This window comes from Cervus canadensis, chromosome X, assembly GCF_019320065.1.
Source record: "Cervus canadensis isolate Bull #8, Minnesota chromosome X, ASM1932006v1, whole genome shotgun sequence".
In the NCBI taxonomy this organism is placed as follows: Eukaryota; Metazoa; Chordata; class Mammalia; order Artiodactyla; family Cervidae; genus Cervus; species Cervus canadensis.
Genome location: NC_057419.1, coordinates 120,662,971 through 120,677,015, shown reverse-complemented (window position 1 = coordinate 120,677,015; position 14,045 = coordinate 120,662,971). Strand labels below are relative to the sequence as shown.

Genomic DNA, 14,045 nt, shown 5'->3' with positions numbered 1-14,045 from the left:
TCATGAAGTAAAGTGAAAGTGTTAGTCACTCAGTCATGTCCAACTCTTTGTGACCCCATGGACTATAGCCCACCAGGCTTCTCTGTCCATGGGATTTCCCAGGCTATAATACAGGAGTGGGTTGCCATTCCCTTCTCCAGGGTTTCTTCCTGACCTAGGGACTGATCTCCCACATTTCAGGCAGAATCTTTACTGTCTGAGCCACTAGGGAAGCCCAAAATTTCATAGTCTATAGCATATAAGTTGCATTTAAAGCCAGATGAATGGATAAGATCAATCAAGTAGATACTGTAGACAGTAAGAGGGTGTTGAGCCCTCCTATACTTGGATTTTTTTAGAATAGAGAGAGGAGAAGTAGGGGAAAAATTAATGTAATAGAAGCAATTAAGATGTTATTTCAACAAAGAAAATATGTTCTGCTCATGATGGGATAATAGGTCCAAACTTGACTCCCTTTCCCCATTCACTTTGAACAACTATGCAAGTGGACAACTATTTTCAGGAATTGGAAATATGTATCACTGAACTGACATCCCTGAGATTAAATAATTAACATAACCACACTGACTTGCAGTAAAATTTCAAGTGGTCTAACAAATGTGAACAGAGAAGAAAGACAGTATGTGTATGTGCGTGTGTGTGTGTGTGTATACTTTTCAGTCTCACCTCTGCTATGTAAAGAGCTTTAAAATAATCGCTCCAGTCCTTGGAACAAGAAAAAAAACAAAACAAACTGAAAATAAGTGAGTGTTCTTGACCCTATCAAAGAACTGAGTTTGCAGGACAAACCATCACTACAAATCTGGAGAAACAGAAATATCCAGAGAGTTGCAACTGACATCTGCTTACCTGAGGCAGAAGCTACAGGAGGTATACACTTTTTGGAACACTTAAGTGGTCATTTTTACAGATTGTTGAAGGCTCAATGTAAATTATCATGAAAAAAAAAAAGTTTAAATTGCAGTTGTTAGGGCCTTAAGGGACTCTCAAGTTTTGGTGGGTTTTACCTCAAGGAATATCACCAGGTTCTCACAGTAAAGATCTAAGAAAGATTTCCCTCTCTTGTATCTGGCAGAGGGATGGAAAGAACAATCCTTGTAAAATATTTCATAAAACTTTTTTTTTAAAGCAAAGAACAACTCTACAGGGAAAAAACCTTATTCCAAAGGAGGGAAGACCATTATTCCCACCTCATTTTTCTCTAGTTTCTTGTCTCATCAAAATGGGGAGAGTCATACCTCTGAAGACACACTTGTGAGGTTCACAGTCCAGAGACACACCCACTAAAACCTGAGATTTAGCATATGATAATGGAAAGCTTCCCTCCTCCACATCTTCTCACCGCACCAATAGGCTGGAGTATATTATAGTGGGTTAGAGATCAAAGATCTACTAGATGCAAATGATCCAATAAGAGAAGTTCTCAGGGTAGCTAAAAATCATGAAAGAAGACAAAAACAGGGACCCAAGAGGAATTTAAATTCTCTGTCATCTACAGATACAGCAAGTATCAAACATAATTCAGCTCCTAGCCATATTAACATAAATCTTTGCACTACAAGCCTAGTCACCTCAGCTCCTACTATTGATATGTATGGCTTTCAACAAGAACATTACAAGCCATAACAAAAGGAAGAAAAAGCACAACATATCTGAAGAGACAAAGCAAATAGGAGAATCAACTCAGATATATACAGACCTGGTAATTATTAGAAAGAAGATTTAAAAGAATTATGATTATTATGTTAAAATGCTAATGAAAAATAGGCAACAGGCAAGAACAGATGAAAGATGAAAGCAAAGAGAAGGAAGCTCTTAGAAATAATAAAAATCAATGCTATAAATGAAAATACTGTAACAGTAATGTAAGCAAAAATGGCAGGTAACAGATTCCAAGTACCTATCTCACCACAGAAACACTGAAAACAAATGAGCAAAAACTGTCAGAATCAATTTTGTTGAAACACTGAACCAGCCCAGGTTGGATGTATGAGACAAGTGCTTAGGGCTGGTGCACTGGGAAGACCCAGAGGGATGGGATGGGGAGGGAGGTGGGAGGGGGGATCAGGATGGGGAACACATGTAGATCCATGGCTGATTCATGTCAATGTATGGGGAAAACCACTACAATATTGTAAAGTCATTAGCCTCCAACTAATAAAAATAAATGAAAAATAAATAAATAAATATAAATAAAACTGGGAAAAAAAAGAAACACTGAAAAACAAAGGATTAAATCTTCCAAATAGACACTGAATCAAGTTAAAGGTGTCTTGAAGTGAGCAGTAAAGCTTTGTGTTAATTTAGCTTTACCCAATCCTATTCCTGGTGTGGAACTTGTCTTGAAGGTGGCAGTTTACATTCCCAGGAAAGGTTACCTGTTTCATGAGGTACCAGAGTGGACCTTGTTTTCAAGTAATTGTGTTTTCTGATTCACCTATTTGTGGTTTTCCTCAAGGAGTGATACAAGATGCTTGCTTTTGTTTCACCTAAGTCAAAACTTTCTCATGGCAGAAAATTAGCTAAACAGAGTATGTTCATCAAAAATAGTGAAAAGGAGATAAAAAAAAAAAGCTAGTGATGCCTGGAGCATGATATCAGAGTTGAGACAAGCAACAGATACACCAAAACTCTTGGTAGAAAAACTGAGGAGAATGTCACTCTGGGGAATAAGAGCTTGAAAGCTCCTGATATAACAAAGTATCTAGAAAGTCATACACATCCTCATGGCAAGGCACACATCAAAAAGAACTGAGAAAACCCTAAACTTTAACCTCTAGCTTTTTTTGAGGATCACCAAGAGCCAGAAGGGAATACTAAGGCAGAATTGTAATGGACTTGGCTATGTATTGGGGCTTTGCTCCAATAGAGAGCCAACCTTCAGAGATTGAAAAGCCTTTTCAAGATACTTTCTTTTTGTTGACTTCATATATTTATAGAATTCTTTACCATACCACTAACTGACTATAGTTAAAGGAACAGAGACTTCAGAGAACGTATACAATAAAGAACATAGCTTTTTTAAAAAAAGTAGTCAAGAAAAGCCACTATAAAATTAAGTATTGGAAAAGACCTTCATGCTGGGAAAGGCAGGAGAAGAAGGGGATAGCAGAGGATGAGATAGTAGGATGGCATCACCAATTCAATGGACAAGAATTTGAGCAAACTTCAGGAGTCAATGAAGGACAGGGAAACCTGATGTGCTGCTGCGCATGTGGTTGCAAAGAGTCAGACACAACTGAGCAACTGAACAACAACCACCACCTACAGCAAGGAAATACAATAGTCCAGAGGAGGAGGGAGTATCTGATTTTCAGGATTACTACATTACAGTTTTCAAATTTCCTGCTTGTGAACAAAAATTTATGAGTCAGGCAAAGAAATGAGAATGTATGCCTCATTTAGAGAAGAAATTAAGAGCAACTGTGCATAATGAAACACAGACACTGGAATTACTAGACAAAACCTTTAATAAACACTTTTATGCTAGAACAAAAGAAAATCATGGATGAAGTAAAAGAAATTAGCAAAATAATGTGTCAGCAAACAAAGAATGTAAACAAAGGTAAAATTCAAACAATGAAATTTTGGCAATGAAAGTTAAAATACCTGAATTTAAAAAAATCAATAAATGGCTTAACAGCATATTTGATAATGAAGGGAAAAAAGAATCAGTGAGCATGCAGTTAGGTTAATTTAAATTGTCCAGTTAGACAACCAAAAAGAAAAAAAAAGGCAGGGGGGCAGTATATGACAGGAAAGAGGGTCAGAAAATCTTTTTGAGGAAATAATGACCAAAATCTTCCAAATATGATAAAATTACCTGGTGGCTCAGTGGTAAAGAATCTCCCTGCCAATGCAGGAGAAATAGGTTTGATTCCTGTGTCCAGAAGATTCCCTGGAGAAGGAAATGACAACCCACTCCAGTATTCTTGCCTGGGAAATCCCATAGTCAGAGGAGCCTGGCAGGCCACAGTCCATGGGGTTGCAAAAGAGTCAGACAAGACTTAACAACTGAACAACGACAAACATACATTTGAGAAGTTTTGTGAACTCCATGTAAGATAAACACAGAGGTTCACAACAAGATACATTATAATCAAACTGTTGACAGTCAAAAAGCAGAACAAACATTGTTCTCAAATTCACCTGGGATATTCTACTGGACCACATATTAGGCAAAAAATAATGACTCTGATTAAATTTTAGAGTTTGAAATCATATAAAGTGTTCTTTCCAGAAACAGTAGAACAAAACAAAAATATCAATAAAGAATGAAAGCTTGAAAATTCACAAATCCATGTTTTAGCAATGACTTTTAGAAGCGACACCAAAGACAAGATTCACAAAAAAAAATAATTAAAGCTGGGCTTCATTAATGTTAAAACTTCTATTCTGTGAAAGACAATGTCAAAAGAATGAGAAGACATACCACAGATAGGTAGAAAATATTTGCAAAAAAACATATCTGATAATGACTATTATCCAAGATGTGCAAATAACTTAGCAATAAGAAAACAAACAACTAAATTTAAAAATGGGCAAAGACCTGAGAGCCACACCTGATCAAATATATATAGATGCCAAATGACCATATGAAATGATGCTCCCTATATAAGTCATCCAGAATGTACACATTAAAGCAACAATGAGATACTCCTGCATGCCTATCAGAAGAGCCAAAATAAAAATACTGACAAGGTCAAATCTGGCGAGAACATGGACCAACAGAACTCTCATTTGTTACTTGTACAAGTGCAAAATATTAGGTTTTTACAAAATCAACATATTCTTAGCATAATATCCAGCAATCTCACTCCCCAGTATTTACCTAAAGGAGTAGATAACTTACGACCACACAAAAGCCTGCACATGAATGTTTACAAAAGCTTAATTCATAACAGCCTAAACATATGAGCAATCAAGATATCTTTCAGCAGGTGAATGGATAAGCTGTGCTATACTCAGAAAATGAAGTAGTATTTAGTGCTAAAATAGAAATGAGTTCTTAACCAATGAAAAGACATGAAGAAAATAAATGCACATTACTAACTGGAAGAAGTAATTTGAAAAGATTTCAGCATATATGATTCCAAATATACAACATTCTAAAAAAGGCAAACTATGAAGGAAGTAAAAAGACTAGTAGTTCCCAGGAGTTAGTGGGGGTGGAGGAATGAAAAGACAGATCATAGAAGTTTTTAGGGCACTGAAGATATTCTGTGTGACGTTAAAATGTTTGATACTTATCTATATATTTGTCAAAATTCATAGAATGTACACTGAGTGAAACTTTATGTAAATTATGGACTTTGACAGACAATAACGTTTCAATGTAGGTTCACTGATTATAGCAAATATACCATTGTTGTGCAGAGTATCAATAGTTGGAGAGGTTGTGTGTGAGTGAAGTTTGGGAGACAGGGAATGTATGAAAACTCTCTTTAATTTCCACTTATTTTGCTATGAACATAAAATTGCTGTAAAATACTTTATTAATTCAAAAAATCCAACAAAATATCCATGAAACATATGGTTTCATTGTTGAATTTCTATCAGACACTTAAGAAGAAATTAACACCAATTTTACTCATACTCTTCCAAAAACAGATGAGTAAGGAACACTTGCTAATTTAATTTAGAGGCCAATATTTTCATAGAAGTTGAAGAACTTACATTTTATAGTCTTTCACAAAACTACAGTAATCAAAACAGTATGGTACTGGCATAGAAATAGACATACAGAACAATGGAATGCAAGAGGAAATCTAGAAATAAAGCCATATATCTATGGTTAATTGATTTCCAATAATGGTTCAAAGTCCATAGAATTTTATATTTCAATACACTTAATGATTTAAATATTGATGTACATTTTAAAAAAAATACTTAGGAGACTATGGGACTTCAGAATGTAACAAAGCAATCTCTTACAAATGTATGAAACAACCTAAATATAGAAGGTGGAGAAAATGTTTTTGAAGGACAGGGAAGCCTGGCATGCTGCAGACCATGGGGTTGCAAAGAGTCAGACAGTGAGTCTCTTATAGATAGCATATAGTTAGGCCTTATTTTCTTTTAATTATTTCAGCCATTCTATGCCTTTGACTGGAGAATTAAAAAATTTACATTTAAATAAATTATTGATACATAAGAACTTAGTCACATTACCTTATAAATTATAATATATAGTTGTATATAATTAAACTTATACTTATCTATAATTTAAAATGTAACATATTTGTATATTACATATATTTGGTGTTTTTCCCATTTTTGTCTACCTTTTTACCACTTTGGTTTAGGTGATTTAAACTCTTTTCAGTACTCAATTTTACTTTTTATGTTGGCTTATTGCCTCTATTTTTCAGCATTTTTGTTAGTTTATCCTGGGATTAAAATGTGTATTCTTATCTTAACACAGCATCCTCAGTAGTAATTGTGACAGGGAGTTTTTCAGGCTGGTGGACAGTTACATCATTTGGAACTTTAGATCTACATGAAGGACTTAAAAACACCAGAAATGTTGGAAACTAAATGATAGGAATACAACCAGTGGAGTAAATGGGACTATACTAATACAGGGATTTTAACTTTTTTTTTTTTTTTTTTTTGGGATTTTAACTTTTATATGAAGTGGTAGAATATTAATACTGAGGATGTGTTTTTATGACACACAGTGGCTCAAAGTAAAGGGATGCAAAAAATAATCAAAGTAAATAGAAACAAAAAGACAGCAAGGGTAGCTATATTTATGTCAGTCAGAATAGACCTCAAGTCAAAAATTAAAACAAGAGAAAAAATGATCATTATATTATGGTAAAGGGGTAGATTCACAAAGGGGATATAATAGTTGTAAATACATGTGTACTCAGTGTTAATAAATATATTCAATATATTAAAAAATACTAATAGAAATGGAGTAATAGAAAAATAATACAGTAATAGTAGGGGACTTAAATACCCCTCTCAACAATGAATAGATCATTCAGACATAAAATTAGTAAGGAAACACTGAACTTCAATTATACTTTAGAATATTCTATCCGTAGAACTGGCGCCAACCTGCTTGTCTTGTGAAACATATCTTAAGGTGGTTGGCTACAGAGTCCAGGGACACTGAGTCTCATGCCAATTTGTTGATTGGCAGGGCCAAATCCCTGCAAGTCCAAAGGATCCTAGGATTATTGCCAGACTACTGGTGGGCAGGTAAGCCCCTGGCAATAATAGGCTAGAGGGAAGACTCCAAAATGGTACTTTATAGTACCAGCGTCTTTGACACTGTTTATGAAAGAATAAACTTTCAATAGTGGCTTTCCTGGTAGCTCAGGGGGTAAAGAATCTTTCTGCAATGGGGGATATCCAGGTTCAATCCCTGGGTTGGGAAGATCCCCTGGAGAAGAGAATGGCAACTCACTCCAGTATTCTTGCCTGGGAAATCCCATGGACAGAGGAGGCTGGCAGGCTACACTCCATGGGGTCACAGAGTCAGCCACAACTAAGTGACTAATACTAACTAAACTTTGATAAATGGCAGCTACCAGTGTTTGTACCACATGGGGAGTTCCAGTTGGCTTCCATATCTCCAGGAGGCTGTCCAAGGTCAGCCAGTGGGTTTGACTCAGGCTCCATTCAAATTATAGTCTCTGATCTGGGCCTTGGGGATTGAGATTTTGTCCATTCCCTTTAAAGTAGGACTCTGTATCCTACAACCCTCTCACTCTCCCCAAAATAAGTCCTTCTGGCCTTCTAAAGCCAGGCAATGTAGGGGCTCACCTTTCCAGTGTAAAACGCCTGGGCTGGAGAGCCCAGTGTGAGGCTTGGAATACTCACTTCTTAGGGAGAAACTTTGTGATTGTAATCATCCTCCCATTTGTGTATCACCAAGCCAGGGGTATGGGTCAAGATTATACTGTGTCTCTATTCCTCTTACCTGACTTGTTGGGGTTCATTCCTTATATCTTTAGGTGTGGGAATATTTTCTGCTAGTCTTCATGTCAGTCTCATTGATGGCTGCTCTATAAATAGTTGTAATGTTAGGAAGACTATGGTAGGAGGTGAAATCAGGGTCTTCCTATACCACCATATTGGCTACCAAGTATTCCATATCACATTATTATTACTATTGATTATATAAGTATACTGTATACTATACACCTTCATGGATCACAGCCTTGTTATGGCAAAGGGGCTTGTATAACTCAATGAGGCTATGAGTCATGCTGAGTAGGGTCACACAGTTGGATGGGTGGAGAGTTCTGTCAAAATGTGGTTCACTGAAGAAGGGAATGGCAAACCACTCCAGTATTCTTGTCTTAAGAACCCCATGAACAGCATGAAAAGGAAAAAAGATATGACAGTGGAAGATGAACTCCCCAGGTTGGTATGTGTCCAATATGCCATTGGGGAAGAGTAGAGAAATGGCTCCAGAAAGAATGAACCAGCTGGGTCAAAGAGGAAACATTCCTTAGTCATGGATGTCTGGTGGTGAAAGTGAATTTCGATGCTATAAATAACAATTGCATAGGAACCTGGAATGTTAGGTCCATGAATCAAGGTAAATCGGACATGATCAAGCAGGAGATGGCAAAAGTGAAGATCAACATCTTAGGAATCAGCGGACTAAAATTGATTGGAATCGGTGAGTTTAATTCAGATGACCATATTTACCACTGTGGGCAAAAATCCCTTAGAAGAGATGGAGTAGGTTTAATATCAACAGAAGAGTCTGAAATGCAGTACTTGGGTGCAATCTCAAAAATGACAGAATGATCTCATTTCATTTCCAAGACAAACCATTCAACATCACAGTAAGCCAAGTCTATGCCCCAACCACTATTGCTGAAGAAGCTGAAGCTGATCAATTCTATGAAGACCTATAAGACCTTCTAGAACTAATACCAACAACAACAAAAATGATGTCGTTTTCATCATAGGGGACTGGAATGTGAAAGTAAGAAGTCAAGAGATACCTGGAAAAACAGGCAAGTTTTGCCTTGGAATACAAAGTGAAGCAAGGCACAGACTCACAGAGTTTTGTTAAGAGAATGCGCTGGTCATAGCAAACACCCTCTTCCAACAACACAGGAGATAATTCTACATATGGACTTCACCAGATGGTTAATAATGTAATGAGATTGAGTATATACTTTGCAGCCAAAGATGGAGAAGCTCTACACAGTCAGCAAAAACATAACTGGGAGCTGACTGTGCCTCAGATCATGATCCCTTATTGCAAAATTCAGGTTTAAATTGAAGAAAGTAGGGAAAACCACTAGGCCATTCAGGTATGACCTAAATCAAATTTCTTATGATTATATAGTAGAGGTGCTGAATATATTCAAGGGATTAGATCTGGTAGAAACAGTGCCTAAAGAACTATGGATGGAGGTTCAGAACATTGTACAGGAAGTGGTGACCAAAACCATCACAAAGAAAAAGAAAGGAAAGAAAGCAAAATGGTGTCTGAGGAGGCCTTACAAATAGCTGAGAAAAGAAGAGAAGTGAAAGATAAGGGAGAAAGGGAAAGATATACCAACTAAAAGCAGAGTTCCAGAGAATAGCAAGGAGGGATAATAAAGCCTTCTTAAGTGAACAATGCAAAGAAATAGAGAAAAATAATAGAATGGGAAAGAGTAATTATCTCTTTGAGAAAATTGGATATATCAAGGGAACATTTCATGCAAAGATAGGCACAATAAAGGACAGAAACGGTAGGGACCTAACAGAAGCAGAAGATATGAAGAAAAGGTTTCAAGAATACACAGGAAAACTATACAGAAAAGATGATAATTATCCTGGTAAAAATGATGGTGTGGTCACTCATCTAGAGCCAGATATCCTGGAGTATGAAGTTAAATGGACCTAAGAAAGCATTGCTATGAACAAAGCCAGTGGAGGTGATGGAATTCCAGCTAAGCTTTCAAAATCTTAAGAGATAAGGCTGTTAAAGTGCTGCACTCAATATGCAGTAAATTTAGAAAACTCAGCTGTGGCCACAGGAGTGTTTTTATTCCAATTCCCAAAAAGTACCATGCCAAATAATGTGCAAAGTACTGTAAAATTGTGCTTATTTCACTAGCAAAGTAACTGTCAAAGTTCTTCAATCTAGGCTTCAAATGTATGTGAACCAAGAACTTCCAGATATACAAGCTGGATTTAGAAAAGTCAGAGGAACCAGAGATCAAATTGTCAATATTTGTTGGATTGTAGGGAAAGCACAGGAATTCCAAAAAACATCTCTCTCTGCTTCATTGACTATGCTACAACCTTTGTGTGGATCACAATAAACTGGAAAATTCTTAAAAAGATGGGAATAGCAGACCATCTTACCTTTATCCTGAGAAACCTGTACACAAGTCAAAAAAAAAAATATTTAGAACCAGACATAGAGTAATGGACTGGTTCCATATTGAGAAAGGAGTACATAAGGCTGTATATTGTCACCCTGCATATTTAACTTATATGCAGAGTACATCTTGGAAAATGCTGGGTGAATCACAAGCTGGAATCAAGATTTCCAAGAGAAATATCAACAACCTCAGATATGCAGATGATACCACTTTAATGGTAGAAAGAGAAGAGCTAAAGAGCCCCTTGGTGAAAGCGAAAGAGGAGATCGAAAGAGCTGGCTTAAACTCTTAAAACTCAACATTCAAAAAAGGAAGATCATGGCAGCCCATCCCATCACTTCATGGCAAATAGATGGGGAAAATGTGAAAACAGTGTCAGATTTCCTTTTCTTGGATTCCAAAATCAATGTGAACTGTGATTGCAGCCATGAAATTAAAAGACACTTGCTCCTTGGGATAATAGCTAAGACAAGACTAGACAGTGTATTGAAAAGCACAGACATCACTTTGTCAACAAAGGTCCGTATAGCCAAAGCTATGATTTTTCCAGTAGTCATGTGTGGATGACTTCCCTGGTGTATGGCTTCCCTGGCGGCTCAGATGGTAAAGCGTCTGCCTGCAATGCAGGAGACCCAGGTTCGATCCCTGGGTTGGGAAGATCCCCTGGAGAAGGAAATGGCAATCGACTTCAGTATTCTTGACTGGAAAATCCCTTGGATGGAGGAGCCTGGTGGGCTACAGTCCATGCGGTCGCAAAGAGTCGGACACGACTGAGCAACTTCACTTTCACTTTCATGTATAGATGTGAGAGTTGGACTATAAAGAAGGCTAGTACCAAAGAATTGATGCTTTCAAACTGGTGCTGGAGAAGACTCTTGAGAGTCCCTTGGACAGCAAGGAGATCAAACCAAGCAATCCTAAAGGAAATCAACCCTGAATATTCACTGGGAGGACTGATGCTGAAGCTGAAGCTCCAATATTTTGGACACCTGATGCAAAGCGCCAAGTCACTGGAAAATATTCTGACGCTGGTAAGGTTTGAGGGCAAGAGGACTCAATGGGTATGAGTTTGAGCAAATTCCTGGAGATAGTGAAGTACAGGGAAGCCTGGTGTGCTGCTGCAGTTCATGGAGTCACAAAGAGTCGGACATGACTTAGTGACTGAACAACAACAATGAACAAGTAAGGAGTCTGGTGAGGTGCTCTGTGATGTTCTTCCCTGCTATGTAGAGCTTGGTGACAGCATGAGGCAGGGAGTAACCCTCAAAGATAGGGACAGTGCAAATGATCCCATCCACACTGTCCACCACTAGGCCTGTGACAGAGGCAGAGGCATAGAGTGCTACAACCATGTGGTTGGACAGGTAGAAGGCAGGCACACTGAAGATCTCAAACTTCATTTCTGTTGTCTTCTCATGAGTCTCCCTTGGATTCAAGGAGGCCTCAGTCATGATCACAGTCATTGAAAGGGTTTTACTCCCAGTTTCCACTCAAAACGTTACTTCCAGGGTTTCTTCATGTCATTTCATCCCCTTACCAGTTCAAGTTCAATAGGGTAGTACAAATGCAAGGTTTCATATTTCCACAAGCCTTCTTCCCCTACAAAGTACTTTTTCTGATTATCTCTCGTCAAAGAGATTTTAAATTTAGGATGCCCCACCAGAGAGCTGAGGAGATAATGGCATCCAGTCTCTCCAGACTGGCCTACTTTGGAGAGTTCCAATCCATTGTCAAAAATTATAGGCTGGAATATCTAATACATATGGTTTGAACACGTCAACAGTATGCTCTTTCAAACCTCAACAAAATAAAGAACACTTAGCCATTTGGTGAGACAATAGGCACTGCTTGGAATTAAAACAGCCACAGGATTTCCAAGTTCTCAAGTTATCACTCAGGTGGAGCTAGAAGGCTGTTGCCGGTGCATAAAGTCCTCAACCCATGAATCTTGTCCCCTTTCAGTCATCCCAGGGCTTGCTGAGGTGATTTCAGTGATAATTACCCACTGTGTAATAACCTAGCCAAGGTAACAATTGTCCTCAGAGAACATCACAGGGTATTTAAGCCTGGGGTCTCTGAGCCACAAACCTTCCCTCTTTGGTAAAGAATGAAGCAGAGGAAGGCAAATTGTACCTATGAACAGCTTTGATAAGTCTGTGATGAAACAGAGACCAGGCTTTAGAACCAAGTGAAACTACCAAGCCATGGATTTGTCAAGATAACTGATTTCTCTGCTCCATTTAGCCACTGTTTCTGAAATGATTAAAATGCCTTTCCCTTGGGCATGGGAGAAACTAAGCACCAGATATAGGTCTATATCTCAGTGGGGATGCCTGCAACTCAGCTCCAGTAGGTACTGAGTACATTTGTCTTTTTCTCCATCCTTACAATTATTTTTAAAACTTATTTATTGAAATAAATTTCATATCCCGTATAATTCACCCACTGAAAACATGGATACTAGAGGGGGAAGGAGCAATGGGATGAATTGGGAGATTGGAATTGACATATACACACTACTATGTATGAAACAGATAACTAATGAGAACCTACTATATAGCACAGAGAACTCTACCAACGTTCTGTGGTGATATGAATGGAAAGGAAATCCAAAAAAGAAGGGATATATATATACAAACAGATGATTCACTTTGCTGTACAGCAGAAACTAACACAACAATTTAAAGCAACTATACTCCAATAAAATTAATCAAAAATAAAATAGAAGAAAATGTATACCACAGTGTTTAGTATATTTGCTGATATGTACAAACATCACAGATAAAAATTTAGACTATTCTCATCACCTCAGAAAGAATGTCATACCCTTGGCCAACACCCTGTATTCAAACCATTCCCCCTCAACCATAAGCAACTACTAATACATTTTCTGTCTTTGTGAATTTGCCACTTTTGTACATTTCTTATAAATGGAAGCATAAACTTGCGGCTTTTTGTGCTTGGTGTCATTTATTTTACATATTGTTTTCAAGGTTCACCCATTGTTTGGATATAGCACATTTTGTTTATCCATTTGTTAGTTGATAGACATTTGGATTTTTCACACCTTGTAATTAATTAATATACTGCTAGAAACAATCTTGGCCATGTTTCTACAAAGACTTATGTTTTCATTTCCCTTGGTTATATAACTAGAAATGAAAAAGTTGAGTCACATGGTAAAACTGTCTTTAATCATTTCAGGAACTCTGAGTCTGTTTTTCAAAATATCAGGCATTTTACATTGCAAAGAGCAGTGTAGGAGAGTCACTAATATTTCATATGCTTGCCAACACTAATTAGTATCTGACATTTAAAATTCTAGGCATCATAGCAGGTGTGACGTGGCATCTCTGTTGTTGGGATTTCTATTCCTTTGATAACTAATGACATGAAACATTTTGTATGCTTATTGGCCACTAGTATATTTTCTTTGAAGAAGTATATATTCAGTTGCTTAGTCCATTTTAAGATAATTTTACATTTTAATTATTGAGTAGTGACAGTTCTTTATAGATGCTAGATAGAAATATTTTATTAGATACATGATATTCAAATATTTCCCTATTCTGTGCACTATCTTTCCACTTTCTTGATAGTAACTTTTAAATCACAAGCATTTGTATGTTTGATGAACTAGAATTTATCTATCTTGCCTTTTGTTGATAGTACTATTTGAGTCATATCTAAGAA

The 14,045-nt window shown here is 37.2% G+C and overlaps 1 pseudogene; it reads right to left on the bottom strand.

Annotated features, from left to right (window-relative positions):
• Positions 1 to 6,410: 6,410 nt before the first annotated feature.
• On the bottom strand, positions 6,411 to 13,461 carry LOC122435714 (annotated as a pseudogene).
• Positions 13,462 to 14,045: the final 584 nt, after the last annotated feature.